Source organism: Hyperolius riggenbachi, chromosome 3 (genome assembly GCF_040937935.1).
Source record: "Hyperolius riggenbachi isolate aHypRig1 chromosome 3, aHypRig1.pri, whole genome shotgun sequence".
NCBI classification, from domain to species: domain Eukaryota; kingdom Metazoa; phylum Chordata; class Amphibia; order Anura; family Hyperoliidae; genus Hyperolius; species Hyperolius riggenbachi.
In genome coordinates this window covers 13,943,702-13,962,658 of record NC_090648.1, presented here as the reverse complement: position 1 = coordinate 13,962,658, position 18,957 = coordinate 13,943,702, and the positions used below count along the sequence as shown (strand labels likewise).

General features: G+C 48.7%; 1 protein-coding gene across 1 annotated transcript in view; it reads right to left on the bottom strand.

Annotated features, from left to right (window-relative positions):
- The window catches only part of NYAP1 (neuronal tyrosine phosphorylated phosphoinositide-3-kinase adaptor 1), a 218,979-nt gene that overhangs the window by 99,012 nt on the left and 101,010 nt on the right, over positions 1-18,957 (bottom strand). The gene's annotated exons all lie outside the window — the stretch shown is intronic.

Genomic DNA, 18,957 nt, shown 5'->3' with positions numbered 1-18,957 from the left:
TGAGAAGGATACGGAGGCTGACATATTTATTTCCATTTAAGCAATACCAGTTGCCTGGCAGCCCTGCTGATCCGCTGCTTCCAAAGATACATACACACCTCAGATGAAAATTGGTCTAAATGAATGGTGACCAACGATCGATCGGCAAAGGATAACGATCTCAAAGGACAACTGTAGTGAGAAGTATATGGAGGCTGCCATATTTGTAACCTTTAATGAAATCTAGTTGCCTGGCTGTCCTGCTGGTCTATTTGGCTGCAGTAGTGTCTAAATAACACCAGAAATAAGCATGCAGCTAATCTTCTCAGATCCGACAATAATGTCAGAAACACCTGATCTGCTGCATGCTTGTTCGGGGGCTATGGCTAATAGTATTAGAGGCAGAGGATCAGCAGGGCTGCCAGGCAACTGGTATTGATTAAAAGGAAATAGTAAATATGGCAGCCTCCATATACCGTTCACTTCAGGTGTCCTTTAAAGATTTCTATTCAAACAGACTTAAATGGACTGTGAACTGTTTTTAAAATTTTTAATTTAACCAACCAAACCTGATCCATATCGAGTGTAAATTCAGAAAAACCTTAAACAGTCAAACCGGAAAATTTCCATCGATTGTACGAGCGTCTGATAGTTTTTTGATATGTTCTGCTATACTTCCTATGCGACGCACACAGAGGCACACATGACAGATCGCTGGTGGAAATGAAGGTTTGTCAATCTAGCAATTAGAAGTGATGGCACTTCGACTGCCATGCCACCATGTCCAATCTGAATTCCAATCGATTTTCCAATCGATCCATAGAAGTGAACAGTGATTGGAAAATCGATCGCAAAATCGATCAAATTTCAGATTGGACATGTGGGGAAAAATCGATCTGGCAGGTAAATCTACCAGAAAATTGTATGGTGTGTACCAAGCAAGATTGTAAGCCTGATGAAACAGGTCCTCTTCCTTTCCTACTGTATCCTGTGTTCCCCCGCCTCTTAGATTGTAAGCCTGATGGGACAGGTCCTCTTCCCTCCTACTGTATCCTGTGTTCCCTCACCTCTTGGACTGTAACCCTGATGGGACAGGTCCTCTTCCCTCCTACTGTATCTTGTGTTCCCTCACCTCTTAGATTGTAAGGCTGATGGGACAGGTCCTCTTCCCTCCTACTGTATCCTGTGTTCCCTCACCTCTTAGATTGTAAGCCTGATGAGACAGGTCCTCTTCCCTCCTACTGTATCCTGTGTCCCCTCACCTCTTGGACTGTAACCCTGATGGGACAGGTCCTCTTCCCTCCTACTGTATCTTGTGTTCCCCCACCTCTTAGATTGTAAGCCTGATGGGACAGGTCCTCTTCCCTCCTACTGTATCCTGTGTTCCCTCACCTCTTAGATTGTAAGCCTGATGGGACAAGTCCTCTTCCCTCCTACTGTATCCTGTGTTCCCTCACCTCCTAGATTGTAAGCCTGATGGGACAGGTCCTCTTCCCTCCTACTGTATCCTGTGTCCCCTCACCTCTTAGATTGTAAGCCTGATGGGACAGGTCCTCTTCCCTCCAACTGTGTCCTGTGTTCCCTCACCTCTTAGATTGTAAGCCTGATGGGACAGGTCCTCTTCCCTCCTACTGTATCCTGTGTTCCCTCACCTCTTGGACTGTAACCCTGATGGGACAGGTCCTCTTCCCTCCTACTGTATCTTGTGTTCCCTCACCTCTTAGATTGTAAGCCTGATGGGACAGGTCCTCTTCCCTCCTACTGTATCTTGTGTTCCCTCACCTCTTAGATTGTAAGGCTGATGGGACAGGTCCCCTTCCTCTCCTCCTGTATCCTGTGTTACCTCACCTCTTAGATTGTAAGCTTGATGGGACAGGTCCTCCTCCCTCCTACTGTATCCTGTGTTCCCCCACCTCTTAGCTTGTAAGCCTGATGGGACAGGTCCTCTTCCCTCCTACTGTATCTTGTGTTCCCCACCTCTTAGATTGTAAGCCTGATGGGACAGGTCCTCTTCCCTCCTACTGTATCCTGTGTTCCCTCACCTCTTAGATTGTAAGCCTGATGGGACAGGTCCTCTTCCCTCCTACTGTATCCTGTGTTCCCTCACCTCTTAGATTGTAAGCCTGATGGGACAGGTCCTCTTCCCTCCTACTGTATCTTGTGTTCCCCACCTCTTAGATTGTAAGCCTGATGGGACAGGTCCTCTTCCCTCCTACTGTATCCTGTGTTCCCCCACCTCTTAGATTGTAAGCCTGATGGGACAGGTCCTCTTCCCTCCTACTGTATCCTGTGTTCCCTCACCTCCTAGATTGTAAGCCTGATGGGACAGGTCCTCTTCCCTCCTACTGTATCCTGTGTCCCCCACCTCTTAGATTGTAAGTCTGATGGGACAGGTCCTCTTCCCTCCTACTGTATCCTGTGTCCCCCACCTCTTAGCTTGTAAGACTGATGGGACAGGTCCTCTTCCCTCCTACTGTATCTTGTGTTCCCCACCTCTTAGATTGTAAGCCTGATGGGACAGGTCCTCTTCCCTCCTACTGTATCCTGTGTTCCCTCACCTCTTAGATTGTAAGCCTGATGGAACAGGTCCTCTTCCCTCCTACTGTGTCCTGTGTTCCCTCACCTCTTAGATTGTAAGCCTGATGGGACAGGTCCTCTTCCCTCCTACTGTATCCTGTGTTCCCTCACCTCTTGGACTGTAACCCTGATGGGACAGGTCCTCTTCCCTCCTACTGTATCTTGTGTTCCCTCACCTCTTAGATTGTAAGCCTGATGGGACAGGTCCTCTTCCCTCCTACTGTATCTTGTGTTCCCTCACCTCTTAGATTGTAAGGCTGATGGGACAGGTCCCCTTCCTCTCCTCCTGTATCCTGTGTTACCTCACCTCTTAGATTGTAAGCTTGATGGGACAGGTCCTCCTCCCTCCTACTGTATCCTGTGTTCCCTCACCTCTTAGATTGTAAGCCTGATGGGACAGGTCCTCTTCCCTCCTACTGTATCCTGTGTCCCTCACCTCTTAGATTGCAAGCCTGATGGGACAGGTCCTCTTCCCTCCTACTGTATCCTGTGTCCCCTCACCTCTTAGATTGTAAGTCTGATGGGACAGGTCCTCTTCCCTCCTACTGTATCCTGTGTTCCCTCACCTCTTAGACTGTAAGCCTGATGGGACAGGCCCTCTTCCCTCCTACTGTATCCTGTGTCTTCCACCTCTTAGATTGTAAGTCTGATGGGACAGGTCCTCTTCCCTCCTACTGTATCCTGTGTCCCCTCACCTCTTAGATTGTAAGTCTGATGGGACAGGTCCTCTTCCCTCCTACTGTATCCTGTGTTCCCTCACCTCTTAGACTGTAAGCCTGATGGGACAGGCCCTCTTCCCTCCTACTGTATCCTGTGTCCCCCACCTCTTAGATTGTAAGCCTGATGGGACAGGTCCTCTTCCCTCCTACTGTAGCCTGTGTCCCCTCACCTCTTGGACTGTAACCCTGATGGGACAGGTCCTCTTCCCTCCTACTGTATCTTGTGTTCCCCCACCTCTTAGATTGTAAGGCTGATGGGACAGGTCCCCTTCCCTCCTCCTGTATCCTGTGTTACCTCACCTCTTAGATTGTAAGTCTGATGGGACAGGTCCTCTTCCCTCCTACTGTATCCTGTGTCCCCCACCTCTTAGCTTGTAAGCCTGATGGGACAGGTCCTCTTCCCTCCTACTGTATCTTGTGTTCCCCCACCTCTTAGATTGTAAGGCTGATGGGACAGGTCCCCTTCCCCTCCTCCTGTATCCTGTGTTACCTCACCTCTTAGATTGTAAGCTTGATGGGACAGGTCCTCCTCCCTCCTACTGTATCCTGTGTTCCCTCACCTCTTAGATTGTAAGCCTGATGGGACAGGTCCTCTTCCCTCCTACTGTATCTTGTGTTCCCCACCTCTTAGATTGTAAGCCTGATGGGACAGGTCCTCTTCCCTCCTACTGTATCCTGTGTTCCCTCACCTCTTAGATTGTAAGCCTGATGGGACAGGTCCTCTTCCCTCCTACTGTATCTTGTGTTCCCCACCTCTTAGATTGTAAGGCTGATGGGACAGGTCCTCTTCCCTCCTACTGTATCCTGTGTTCCCTCACCTCTTAGATTGTAAGCCTGATGGGACAGGTCCTCTTCCCTCCTACTGTATCTTGTGTTCCCCACCTCTTAGATTGTAAGCCTGATGGGACAGGTCCTCTTCCCTCCTACTGTATCCTGTGTTCCCCCACCTCTTAGATTGTAAGCCTGATGGGACAGGTCCTCTTCCCTCCTACTGTATCCTGTGTTCCCTCACCTCCTAGATTGTAAGCCTGATGGGACAGGTCCTCTTCCCTCCTACTGTATCCTGTGTCCCCCACCTCTTAGATTGTAAGTCTGATGGGACAGGTCCTCTTCCCTCCTACTGTATCCTGTGTCCCCCACCTCTTAGCTTGTAAGACTGATGGGACAGGTCCTCTTCCCTCCTACTGTATCTTGTGTTCCCCACCTCTTAGATTGTAAGCCTGATGGGACAGGTCCTCTTCCCTCCTACTGTATCCTGTGTTCCCTCACCTCTTAGATTGTAAGCCTGATGGGACAGGTCCTCTTCCCTCCTACTGTATCCTGTGTCCCCTCACCTCTTGGACTGTAACCCTGATGGGACAGGTCCTCTTCCCTCCTACTGTATCTTGTGTTCCCCCACCTCTTAGATTGTAAGCCTGATGGGACAGGTCCTCTTCCCTCCTACTGTATCCTGTGTTCCCTCACCTCTTAGATTGTAAGCCTGATGGGACAGGTCCTCTTCCCTCCTACTGTATCCTGTGTTCCCTCACCTCCTAGATTGTAAGCCTGATGGGACAGGTCCTCTTCCCTCCTACTGTATCCTGTGTCCCCTCACCTCTTAGATTGTAAGCCTGATGGGACAGGTCCTCTTCCCTCCTACTGTGTCCTGTGTTCCCTCACCTCTTAGATTGTAAGCCTGATGGGACAGGTCCTCTTCCCTCCTACTGTATCCTGTGTTCCCTCACCTCTTGGACTGTAACCCTGATGGGACAGGTCCTCTTCCCTCCTACTGTATCTTGTGTTCCCTCACCTCTTAGATTGTAAGCCTGATGGGACAGGTCCTCTTCCCTCCTACTGTATCTTGTGTTCCCTCACCTCTTAGATTGTAAGGCTGATGGGACAGGTCCCCTTCCTCTCCTCCTGTATCCTGTGTTACCTCACCTCTTAGATTGTAAGCTTGATGGGACAGGTCCTCCTCCCTCCTACTGTATCCTGTGTTCCCTCACCTCTTAGATTGTAAGCCTGATGGGACAGGTCCTCTTCCCTCCTACTGTATCCTGTGTCCCTCACCTCTTAGATTGCAAGCCTGATGGGACAGGTCCTCTTCCCTCCTACTGTATCCTGTGTTCCCTCACCTCTTAGACTGTAAGCCTGATGGGACAGGCCCTCTTCCCTCCTACTGTATCCTGTGTCTTCCACCTCTTAGATTGTAAGTCTGATGGGACAGGTCCTCTTCCCTCCTACTGTATCCTGTGTCCCCTCACCTCTTAAGGCCCATACACACGTCGGATTTGCGCGAACGACGGGTCGTTTGAACGTTCCGTCGTTCGCACGTTTCCGCATGAAATCCGGCGTGTGTACAGACTATCGTTCCGGAGATAAGACTGGTTACCAACGATCCGCCGGGCGGATCGCTGGTAACCAGTCTTATCTCCCGAACGATAGTCTGTACACACGCCGGATTTCATGCGGAAACGTGCGAACGACGGAACATTCAAACGACCCGTCGTTCGCGCAAATCCGACGTGTGTGTGGGCCTTTAGATTGTAAGTCTGATGGGACAGGTCCTCTTCCCTCCTACTGTATCCTGTGTTCCCTCACCTCTTAGACTGTAAGCCTGATGGGACAGGCCCTCTTCCCTCCTACTGTATCCTGTGTCCCCCACCTCTTAGATTGTAAGCCTGATGGGACAGGTCCTCTTCCCTCCTACTGTAGCCTGTGTCCCCTCACCTCTTGGACTGTAACCCTGATGGGACAGGTCCTCTTCCCTCCTACTGTATCTTGTGTTCCCCCACCTCTTAGATTGTAAGGCTGATGGGACAGGTCCCCTTCCTTCCTCCTGTATCCTGTGTTACCTCACCTCTTAGATTGTAAGTCTGATGGGACAGGTCCTCTTCCCTCCTACTGTATCCTGTGTCCCCCACCTCTTAGCTTGTAAGCCTGATGGGACAGGTCCTCTTCCCTCCTACTGTATCTTGTGTTCCCCCACCTCTTAGATTGTAAGGCTGATAAGAAAGGGCCCCTTCCCCTCCTCCTGTATCCTGTGTTACCTCACCTCTTAGATTGTAAGCTTGATGGGACAGGTCCTCCTCCCTCCTACTGTATCCTGTGTTCCCTCACCTCTTAGATTGTAAGCCTGATGGGACAGGTCCTCTTCCCTCCTACTGTATCCTGTGTCCCTCACCTCTTAGATTGCAAGCCTGATGGGACAGGTCCTCTTCCCTCCTACTGTATCCTGTGTCCCCTCACCTCTTGGATTGTAAGTCTGATGGGACAGGTCCTCTTCCCTCCTACTGTATCCTGTGTTCCCTCACCTCTTAGACTGTAAGCCTGATGGGACAGGTCCTCTTCCCGCCTACTGTATCCTGTGTTCCCTCGCCTCTTAGATTGTAAGCCTGATGGGACAGGTCCTCTTCCCTCCTACTGTATCCTGTGTCCCCCACCTCTTAGATTGTAAGTCTGATGGGACAGGTCCTCTTCCCTCCTACTGTATCCTGTGTCCCCCACCTCTTAGCTTGTAAGCCTGATGGGACAGGTCCTCTTCCCTCCTACTGTATCTTGTGTTCCCCCACCTGTTAGATTGTAAGCCTGATGGGACAAGTCCTCTTCCCTCCTACTGTATCCTGTGTTCCCTCACCTATTAGACTGTAAGCATGATGGGACAGGTCCTCTTCCCTCCTACTGTATCCTGTGTCCCCTCACCTTTTGGACTGTAACCCTGATGGGACAGGTCCTCTTCCCTCCTACTGTATCTTGTGTTCCCCCACCTCTTAGATTGTAACCCTGATGGGACAGGTCCTCTTCCCTCCTACTGTATCCTGTGTTCCCCCACCTCTTAGATTGTAAGCCTGATGGGACAGGTCCTCTTCCCTCCTACTGTATCCTGTGTCCCCCACCTCTTAGCTTGTAAGCCTGATGGGACAGGTCCTCTTCCCTCCTACTGTCTCTTGTGTTCCCCCACCTCTTAGATTGTAAGCCTGATGGGACAGGTCCTCTTCCCTCCTACTGTATCCTGTGTTCCCTCACCTCTTAGATTGTAAGCCTGATGGGACAGGTCCTCTTCCCTCCTACTGTATCCTGTGTCCCCTCACCTCTTGGACTGTAGCCCTGATGGGACAGGTCCTCTTCCCTCCTGCAGTGAAGGAGTTCAAAACGCTCTACCCCCTAGAAACTAACCGGCAGGTGCGGGATCAAAGGAGCCAAACCAGTCCACAGATATGCACAAAAGGATCCGCAAACCAAGTGCTGGTAGAAAGATTGCTGTATTCTTTATTCAAAAAATTCCATGTTGCATCGCAATAAAAACCACAAAGTTCAACTGACGCGTATCGGGCCTACAATCTGCCCTTAGTCATAGTTAATGACAGTTAATGACTGTATCCTGTGTTCCCTCACCTCCTAGATTGTAAGCCTGATGGGACAGGTCCTCTTCCCTCCTACTGTATCCTGTGTCCCCCACCTCTTAGATTGTAAGTCTGATGGGACAGGTCCTCTTCCCTCCTACTGTATCCTGTGTCCCCCACCTCTTAGCTTGTAAGACTGATGGGACAGGTCCTCTTCCCTCCTACTGTATCTTGTGTTCCCCACCTCTTAGATTGTAAGCCTGATGGGACAGGTCCTCTTCCCTCCTACTGTATCCTGTGTTCCCTCACCTCTTAGATTGTAAGCCTGATGGGACAGGTCCTCTTCCCTCCTACTGTATCCTGTGTCCCCTCACCTCTTGGACTGTAACCCTGATGGGACAGGTCCTCTTCCCTCCTACTGTATCTTGTGTTCCCCCACCTCTTAGATTGTAAGCCTGATGGGACAGGTCCTCTTCCCTCCTACTGTATCCTGTGTTCCCTCACCTCTTAGATTGTAAGCCTGATGGGACAGGTCCTCTTCCCTCCTACTGTATCCTGTGCCCCCCACCTATTAGATTGTAACCCTGATGGGACAGGTCCTCTTCCCTCCTACTCTATCCTGTGTCCCCTCACCTCTTAGATTGTAAGCCTGATGGGACAGGTCCTCTTTCCTCCTACTGTGTCCTGTGTTCCCTCACCTCTTAGATTGTAAGCCTGATGGGACAGGTCCTCTTCCCTCCTACTGTATCCTGTGTTCCCTCAACTCTTAGATTGTAAGCCTGATGGGACAGGTCCTCTTCCCTCCTACTGTATCCTGTGCCCCCCACCTATTAGATTGTAACCCTGATGGGACAGGTCCTCTTCCCTCCTACTGTATCCTGTGTCCCCTCGCCGCTTAGATTGTAAGCCTGATGGGACAGGTCCTCTTCCCTGCTACTGTATCCTGTGTTCCCTCACCTCTTGGACTGTAACCCTGATGGGACAGGTCCTCTTCCCTCCTACTGTAGCCTGTATCCCCTCACCTCTTAGATTGTAACCCTGTTGGGACAGGTCCTCTTCCCTCCTACTGTATCCTGTGTTCCCTCACCTCTTAGATTGTAAGCCTGATGGGACAGGTCCTCTTTCCTCCTCCTGTATCCTGTGTCCCCCCACCTCTTAGATTGCAAGCCTGATGGGACAGGTCCTCTTCCCTCCTACTGTATTCTGTGTTCCCTCACCTCTTAGACTGTAAGTCTGATGGGACAGGTCCTCTTCCCTCCTACTGTATCCTGTGTTCCCTCACCTCTTAGATTGTAAGTCTGATGGGACAGGTCCTCTTCCCTCCTACTGTATCCTGTGTCCCCTCACCTCTTAGATTGTAAGCCTGATGGGACAGGTCCTCTTCCCTCCTACTGTAGCCTGTGTCCCCTCACCTCTTGGACTGTAACCCTGATGGGACAGGTCCTCTTCCCTCCTACTGTATCTTGTGTTCCCTCACCTCTTAGATTGTAAGCCTGATGGGACAGGTCCCCTTCCCCTCCTCCTGTATCCTGTATTCCCCACCACTCCTCATCTCTTGCTCCTGTCTGCAAATCTCTACACTGGCTCCTCCCACCTCTCCTCATCTGCTGCTCCTCCCACCTCTCCTCATCAGCTGCTCCTCTCACCACTCCTCATCTGCTGCTCCTCTCTGCAAATCTTTACACTGGCTCCTCCCACCACTCCTCATCTGCTGCTTTTTCCCTGCAAATCTCTACACTGGCTTCTCCCACCACTCCTCATCTGCTGCTCCTCCCACCACTCCTCATCTGCTGCTCCTCCCACCACTCCTCATCTGCTGCTCCTCTCTGCAAATCTCTACACTGGCTCCTCCCACCACTCCTCATCTGCTGCTCCTCCCACCACTCCTCATCTGCTGCTCCTCTCTGCAAATCTCTACACTGGCTCCTCCCACCACTTCTCATCTGCTGCTCCTTCCTGCAAATCTTTACACTGGCTCCTCCCACCACTCCTCATCTGCTGCTACTGTATCCTGTGTTCCCCATCTCTCCATAGGGGATTCTCAGCATGGTCTTTCCTCTTTATAAAGACACTCCCTGAAAAAGATTTATACAAAGATGCTGCCCAGTCTCCCTGCTTGATGTACACTATTTTTACAGTTGGACGGAGCGACTGCCATTCACTGAGTGCTTTTAAAAATAAAGAGGACCCTGAGAATCCCCCTATGATAAGATGGGCTAGTCCAAAATCTGTCGGTAATAACAGATTTCTACTACTTACTGTAAGTGACAGCAACATAGGAGAAAAGTAATTTATGGCTCATTTAACTCTGGGAGAAATGTACTTCTTATCTGTATGGGTTTTAAATTTTAAGATTTTCGCGACAGTTCCTCTTTAAGCACTGTACTGCTTCGCTGCAAAATATTGCAGGTAACACCTTTTGCGATTGGCACTAATCAGGACTCACCCACGATTGGCACCAATCGCGGCAGTGAGATCACCGCCATAGAGTTAGAATAGCACCAGTGATTTAAAAAGTCGCTCTTCGGCGATTAGCAGGAATTGCGCGTTAATTGCCGTAGTGAGAATCGACCCTAACAGTGCTATTATGATAGGAACATGGAATGGACGCTACACAACAAGGCTGTTACAATCAACAGCCATATACATCCACTTATAAAGATCATACCACCTGCAGAATAATTTCCTACTCCCCTCGCTGACGCCGGGGTTCCTGGAGACCCACAAATATCTGAAGGGTTCCTGCACGGAAAAACGCTGAGAAATTCTGCACTAAAGGTGGGCGCTAACGATACAATTTTCCGTACGTTCTTTTACGAATAATTATTCGCATAACTGATCGGAAATTATCGTTTGGGACCACTACTAACGGTCGTACAAAAATGTCCTAACCAATTTAACCGGATTCATGAAATCGATCCGGTTTTTTGTTTGATCCCGTCAATCTGATCGGATTGGTTAGGAGACTATTGTCCATTAGTGGCCCCAAACGATCATTTAAAATCGTTCATGTGAAGAATCATTCGTAAACAGTCGTTCAGCAAATTGTATTGTTAGTGGCCACCTTTAAAGAGACTCAGAGACGAACATCATAATAGATTTATACATACCTGGGGCTTCCTCCAGCCCAAACAGTCTGGATCGCTCCCACGCCGCCGTCATCCTCTGTCGCTGGTACCGGTCCCGTCACTTCGGCCGGTCAACGCAGGCGCAGTGCGCTCCCTCCATGCTGCGCAGGCGCATACGTAAAGCAGGCGCTGGCGAGACTGAGTCCCTCTGCATGCGGAAAACTGGTCGCATCCGGCGGAAGTGACGGGACCCGGTACCGGCAATTGAGAAGACAGCGGCGTGGGAGAGATCCATGCGGATGGGGCTGGAGGAAGCCACCGGTAGGTAAAAATCCCGTTTCTGGTTGCCTTTAAGTATTTGTATTAAATCACAGTTGCGCTGCAAGCAGGATTTTTTTTTTAGCAAAATGTGCAAGATTGCACATCCCTTCAAAAACGGAAAATCAGTTTGTGAAATGTTACAAAATTGGGATTGCTATGCTTGTAGCGTGAGTTAGCCCTTAGGTTCATATTTCAAAGCAAATCTCAATCGCAAACTCTCTATTCTCTTCAATTTATTCTGAACTTTTTGTACATTTTGCGCTTACATCTTCCGGCAAAAGAAATGTTTTAAAACAATCTGTTTTGCAAGGGAGAGGATCAGGCTGCAGCCGCAGGTGCCACTGGGGGGCGCACACGTTCTATGGGCTGACGGGAAGCAGTGGAGGCTCCAGATTCAACTTTTTCCTTGGGATGGGGGCACGATGGCTGGCTGGTGGGGCTCGTTTGGGTGATCAAAATTGGTGTTTGTATGGTATACTTTAGACTGGGTTCACAGTGGTCAGTTGCATAACACATGTTATAATTAGAGATGTCGGCGAACGGTTCCCGAACCGTTCATCGGGCGAACCCCTCACCCTGTACTACATCCGGGTCGCTATGACCCGTAGTAGTACGGCTGCGCTGGGCCGGCGGTGCGCGTCTTTTATCGCGCGCCTGTTGCCGGGCACTCTCTGCGCATGTGCATGATTTCATGAGTGACGTCACGCTCATGCGCAGAAAGTGCCTGGCAACAGGTGCGCGATAAAAGACGCGCACCGCCGGCCCAGCGCAGCCGTACTACTACGGGTCATAGCGACCCAGATGTAGTATCGGCCCATAGAGATTCGCTGGCGAACGGTTCGCCAACATCTCTAGCTATAATGTGTTACAATGAGTGTGAACTGCAATGGAGACGGGACATAGACTTTAATACACAGCCTGCATGCAGTGAGCTAGAATTACGCGGTAAGTTATAACGCAGTACTGTGAACAGGCCCATAGAACTGTAAGGGCAGTGAGTTGTCATGCAGAATTACTCTGCAACACAACTGAGCACTGTGAACAGGGCCTGAGATATTTTTCTTTCTAACTCAGGTGATAAAATGAAGGCTTAGAGATGAGCGTAATGACTTAATTACGATTTCGCAAAATTTCACGTAATTAGTGTAATTACGATTATGGCCGTAAGTACATAATCGTAATGAAGAAGGATTTCGCGAAATTCCGCGTAAGCGTAATTTTCGCATTACAGTGGGTATCACGAAATTACGTTTGCCTTGCATGCAACCGTTTGTAAGCGTAGTTACATAACGGAATTTCGCGATAGTTCATATTACTGTAAGCGTTAATTTTCGCGTCGTTTTCGCGTTACGGTGGGTATCGCGAAATTACGTTTGCCTTGCATGCAAACGTTTGTAAGCGTAGTTTACACCCTTGAACTGCGCATGCTTAGTTTTTACATTATTTAACGCGAAAAAGCGTTTATATGCGAAAATTTGTTAGCGTTTGTCTGACTACCGCTGATTCGCTTCTGATTGGCTAATGCGAACAAGTAATTTTTTATATCTAACAAGTAATTACGAAATTCGCGAAATTACGAAGAAATGCAAAATTACGGGATGGTTTAACGCGAAATTACGCTATGGTTTAACGCGAAATTACGTTATGAACGAAACGCGAAATTACGCGTTGAAAATTACGCTTACGGTATTTTCAATTACGATTTTAATGGCAATTACGCTACCATAATTTCGCATCGTAATAGCAAATTTCGCATGCGTAATTATAGTAACACATATGACATAGCGTGAAAAAGTAGCATGTTATGCAGGTGCGGTTGCGATTTTGTAATGCATTTTTTGTGCATTTTGCATCTGCGAATCGCAAGTGCGATTTGAATGCGTTTGTTTGTGTTTTTGGTGCTATTGCGTTCCGCAAATTGAAAATGCATTTCAGAATCAGAATCAGAATTTATTATCGCCAAGTACAACGGTGGATTGTACCCGGAATTGGTTTTGGCGCACACAGGGTCGTCGATGAAAAGAAAACAGAAATAGCATACGGTTAAGCATACATAGACATGGGACAAGTATACATAGGACAACATTACAGCTTGTGCGTACAATTAAGCAGAGTGCAGCATTGCATACAGTTAAGCATGGTACATACATATAAACAATAAAAAAGCAACAATAAAAGCAAAACAGAGCATTACAGCATACACGTACAGTTAACGTAATACAAACATAGCAAAACATACACTGATAGCAGGAACAGAAAAGAGTGGGACTGGAGGAGCATCCTGAGAGCTGATATGAGCGCTGCCATTTTCGGCACTGGACGCTACACAGCGACACGCTCCCAACAAGACAGGTGCTACCGATTCTCCACGGAAGTAGAGAGAAGGCTGAGAAAAACTGAGGGGCATCATGATGGAGGACAGCAGAGTTCACTCGGACCAGGTAACCCGAGGAGTAGCGCTCCTGATTACAAGTCCGCACGGCTGGTAATGAGGGGTGCAGACACAGTGGGGGCCCTGTGGGGCCAGGGGGCACATTTGCTGGGCCGCAGTGATGGTGGACGTGGGGCATTTGGGTTTTGTATGCGTATTGCATGTGTTATAAATGCGTTTTATCCAAAGTAACCAGGAAGTAAAGAGGAAATACATCATCAACATTTAAAAACCAAAAAAACGCATAAAAAACCCCACATGTAAAATGCATTACAACGCTATGCATATGTGTCACCATAGACTTTCATTATGTGAGTTTTGGCAGCCAGCCTGGATAATATGCAACAAAAGCAGCGTTTGCGAAATGCATACTGTAAATCGCAGCGCTCCGCATCCTTTTCTGCATCCCATTGACTAACACAGCTTTATAAAACGCAGCGTTTTACGCAATGCTATCGTCTCTGCTATGTGTGCAACCAGCTATAGGAACCAAATGTAAACATCACAAACAGAACTCAGAGGCCTTTGAGCAGAGCAGATTGTCCAAATGATGGTGCTATTATGGAAGAAAAGTTATCTACAGATGTACTTGGCTAGTTGGCTGGCATGCTTTAATCCTTACTTGCTAGCAAACTGCTCTTGTGTAGACATACAGTATGATAGACAAATCATTCCAGCTTCCAGCCTGTGTATTATTATTATTTAGTGTTTATATAGCGCCGAAATATTACGCATCGCTGTACAGTATATATATATATTGTCTTGTCACTAACTGTCCCTCAAAGGAGCTCACAATCTAATCCCTACAATTGCCATATGTCTATATTATGTAATGTAAGTACTGTAGTCTAGGGCCAATTTTAGGGGGAGCCAATTAACTTATCCGTATGTTTTTTTTTTTGAATGTGGGAGGAAACCGGAGTACCCAGAGGAAACCCACGCAGACACGGAGAGAACATACAAACTCTTTGCAGATAGTACCCTGGCTGGGATTTGAACCAGGGACCCAGTGCTGCAAGGCGAGAGAGCTAACCACTACGCCACCGTGCTGCCCATGTGTATGAGGACTCTACAAGCAAGAGGAGGGGGAAGAGGCAGGAAGGAAACGCTGTGTGTGAAATTCCTTATCTTAGTAGCTAAGCATAGCTAGAGACTAGAGCTTGTATGTTTATGCTCTAGTTTATTGGCTAATTTAAAAGAAAAACAGTAAGCTTTCAGCTTGTCAGCCTTCTTTAGACTCTATTCCTGCTTACTGACAATGTTAGAACATATATTCAGAAGGAGGTAGAGAGAATTTTCTTTGCAAATATAAGTGTCATCCAGATACATTAATTACATGGGATCTTGCAAGGATTGTGAGTTATTTATGGCAAACAGATAAGAACTTTGGTTTACTTAGAGGGGCACTATGGCGAAAAATTGTAAAATTTAAAATATGTGCAAATATATACAAATAAGAAGTACGTTTTTTCCAGAGTAAAATGAGCCATAGATTACTTTTCTCCCATGTTGCTGTCACTTATATTAAAATATGACAGAAGAAACAGGTTTTGGGCTAATCCATCTCTCCATAAGGGATTCTCAGGGATTTATTTATTTTCCAAAGCAATAAGTGAATGGCAGTTGCTCTGTCCAACTGCCAAAAAACTGTGTAGGGAGCAGGGAAGCTGGCCAGCATCATTGTTTAAATCCTTTTTAGGGAATATCTTTATAAAGAATAAATGCCTTGCGTTGAATCCCCTATGAAGAGATGGGCTAGTCCAAAACCTGTCGGTACTGTCAGACTTCTACTACCTACTGTAAGTGACAGCAACATAGGAGAAGAGTAATTAAAGGCTCATTTTACTCTGGAAAAAAGTACTTATTTGTCTATGTTTGCACATATTTTACATTTTACAATTTTTCGCAATAGTGTAACGCCTACATAGACTCATGTTGACATGGGGAATGTTTCACAGACCCTATCCTGTTCACTGTATGCTGCTGGAGCCTGCCACAGTGGAGTGCCGCCCATGGCGGGAAATAGTTAATTGTGAAGATTTATTTTCAGGGTGTGATTGAGTTTTTCACGGTCACTCGTTAGCAAAAAAAACCCAAAACAAAACAGTTGTTTCACAGAGTTCTGTCTTTCGGTGCGTACAGTTTAAAGGGAACCTTAACCCCGGCACCTAATAAAAGTTACACTTACCCGGGGCTTCCCCAAGTTCCCTGCATTCGTCCTGTGCCCTCGCTACTGCTCCAGTGTCCTCCAGTCTTGTTTCGGCCGACTGGGAGTCGACCCCGGCTACACGTATTCTTCTCCGCCTTGCCGGCGTCAAGAGAGTCCTGCGAAAGTGTACCGCACCTGGGCAGGATGAGCGTGACGGCGGCAAGGCGGAAGGGAATACACGTGGCGGGGCCGACTCCTAGTCGGCCAAAAACTAAACTAACATGCAGTGGGGACCAGAGGACAGTCAAGGAGCGGCGAGGGCACAGGACGGCTGCCAGGGTTAAGGTTCCCTTTAACTGAAGACCAGATAAGTCAGAAGTGAAGATGACAAGAAAGAGGCGTGTGTAGCTGAATTCCTGCAACGATTTGATTTATTAGAACAGATCTGTAAGTCCGCTGTGCAAAAGTGTGGACAATCTGCCCTCTTGTGGTCACAAGCTGTTACTGACTTCAAAACCGATACAAGGGGGCGGCCAAAAAATATGGAAACACCTGGCAAAATACCTGCCTGAATTGACATGTTAGAGTGGAGCCTGCAGGTGGCGCTGTCTTTGCTGCATGCCTCATTTGTCGTCTTGTGCAGCTGTGAGTGATCAATGTCATAGCTGACGGAACGACAGCGTGGCCAAATTGTGGGGGCTCGTACGGTGGCTGCTTCTGTAACCACGGTAACGGAAGTGTTTGGTGTATCAAGAGGCACAGATTCCAAGATTATGACTGCAAGACTGGAAAAACCGCATCTGATGAACATGGATGGAGATGGGTGTTGGGTGACAAAGACAACCAACCACAAACAACATGCTCGACTGCTCACAAACCCTGTCAGCACCAAAACAGTGCGAAGGGAACTCCACAGGCAAGGCTTTCACGGACCAGCTGGGATTACAGAACCATCAAACCGCCATCAGCGATGCAAATGCTACTAGAGGAGACAGTGGTGGCATAGCAGCTGGACTGCGGAGCCACAGAAAACGGGCATCAGATCACGAGTCAAGCTTTACACGGTTTCTGACCTCTGGACAAATCTCTGTCTGGAGGACACGATCCCAAGACTACGATTCAGATTGTCTGCTAATAAAGGACCATCGCAAAAATCGTAAAATGTAATATACAAATTAGAAGTACGTTTCTTCCAGAGTAAAATGAGCCATAAATTACTCTTCTCCTATGTTGCCATCACTTACAGTAGGTAGTAGAAATCTGACAGAACCGACAGGTTTTGGGCTAGTCCATCTCCTCATGGGGGATTTTAAGCAAGGCTTTTATTATTTATAAAGACATTCCCAGAAAAGGATTTATATAAATGCTGACCAGCTTTCCTGCACACTTTTTTTTTGACAGTGTGACGGAGCAACTGCCATTCGCTAAGTGCTTTTGAAACTAAATAAAACCATGAGAATCCCCCATGAGGAGACGGGCTAGTCCAAAGCCTGTCGGTACTGTCAGATTTCTACTACCTTCTGTATGTGACAGCAACAGAGGGGAGAAGTGTTTACATGCATTTTAAATGTAACGATTTTCGCAATAGTGGTCCTTTAAGGGCGAGAGATGGTGAGGGTTCAGTCAGTCGTGGCGTTACACTGGGGCATGCTGGGGCACTGAACTAAAGACGTCACCATCTGTAGACAATAAGTAATTTTATTCATCTTGTTGTTTTCACTACAGGTCATCTTTAAGTTATTTAACCACTTGACGACCAGGGATTTTTTCAGTGATTGGTGCTGCGTGGGCTCTACAGCCCGCAGCACCGATCAGGAGTGCAGCAGGGCGATCAGACTACCCCCCTTTTTTCCCCACTAGGGGGATGTCCTGCTGGGGGGGTCTGATCGCCGCCGGCTGCATTTGCTTAGCGAGGGGGGCTCTTCAAAGCCCCCCTCCGCAGCGTTCTCCGCCCTCTCGCCCGCTCCCTCCCTCTCCCTTCCCCTCTGAGCGGCGCAGGACGGATATCCGTCCTGCGCCTGATAGGATAGGCTTCTGCCTATCAGATGCCGGCGATCCCCGGCCAATCAGAGGCATTGCGCCGTAGTATTGATGTAGCAGCGCCGTATTGATGTAAACAGCAGGGATTTCTTCCCCGCGTGTTTACATTTTGCCGGCGAGCCGCGATCGGCGGCTCTCCGGCTGTTCACGGAGACACCCTCCGTGAACTGACATGGAAAAACCCTCAGACAACCAGGTTACGCCAATCGGCGTTAGCTGGTCGTCAAGAGGTTAAGGAGAGATAAATTTTGAGTTAGCAAGTAAGATTAACCACTTGCCGACCGCCCACAGCCCATGGGCGGCGGCAAAGTGGATGCCTTAAGGACCGCAATACGCCTTAGGGCGTTGCGTCCTTTTCCTATGCCGGGGGAGCGATCGCGTCATTGATGACGCGCGCTTCCCCCGGCAACTGGCTCCGCCCACCCGCCGTAACATCCCGCCAGCCATACGGAAGCGCCGGCGGGATGTTAACCCCGCGATCGCCGCTACAAAGTGTATAATACACTTTGTAATGTATACAAAGTGTATTATACAGGCTGCCTCCTGCCCTGGTGGTCCCAGTGTCGGAGGGACCACCAGGGCAGGCTGCAGCCACCCTAGTCTGCACCCAAACACACTGATCTGCCCCCCCCCCCGCCCACTGATCGCCCACAGCACCCCTCAGACCCCCCCCCCTGCCCACCCCCCAGACCCCTGTTTGCACCCAATCACCCCCCTAATAACCCATCAATCACTCCCTGTCACTATCTATCAACGCTATTTTTTTTATCTCCCCCCCTGCCCCCTGCTGATCACCCCCCCCACCCCTCAGATTCTCCCCAGGACCCCCCCCCAGACCCCCCCCCCCCTGTGTACTGTATGCATCTATCCCCCCTGATAACCTGTCAATCACCTGTCAATCACCCATCAATCACCCATCAATCACCCATCAATCACCCCCTGTCACTGCCACCCAACAATCAGCCCCTAACCTGCCCCTTGCGGGCAATCTGATCACCCACCCACACCAATAGATCGCCCGCAGATCCGACATCAGATCACCTCCCAAATCCATTGTTTACATCTATTCTCTCCTCTAAACACCCACTAATTACCCATCAATCACCCATCAATCACCCCCTATCACCACCTGTCACTTTTACCTATCAGATCAGACCCTAATCTGCCCCTTGCGGGCACCCAATCACCCGCCAACACGCTCAGATTGCCCTCTGACCCCCCCTTATCAATTCGCCAGTGCATTAATTACATCTGTTCTTCCCTGTAATAACCCACTGATCACCTGTCAATCACCTGCCAATCACTTATCACCCATCAATCACCCCCTCACCCCCTGTCACTGCCACCCATC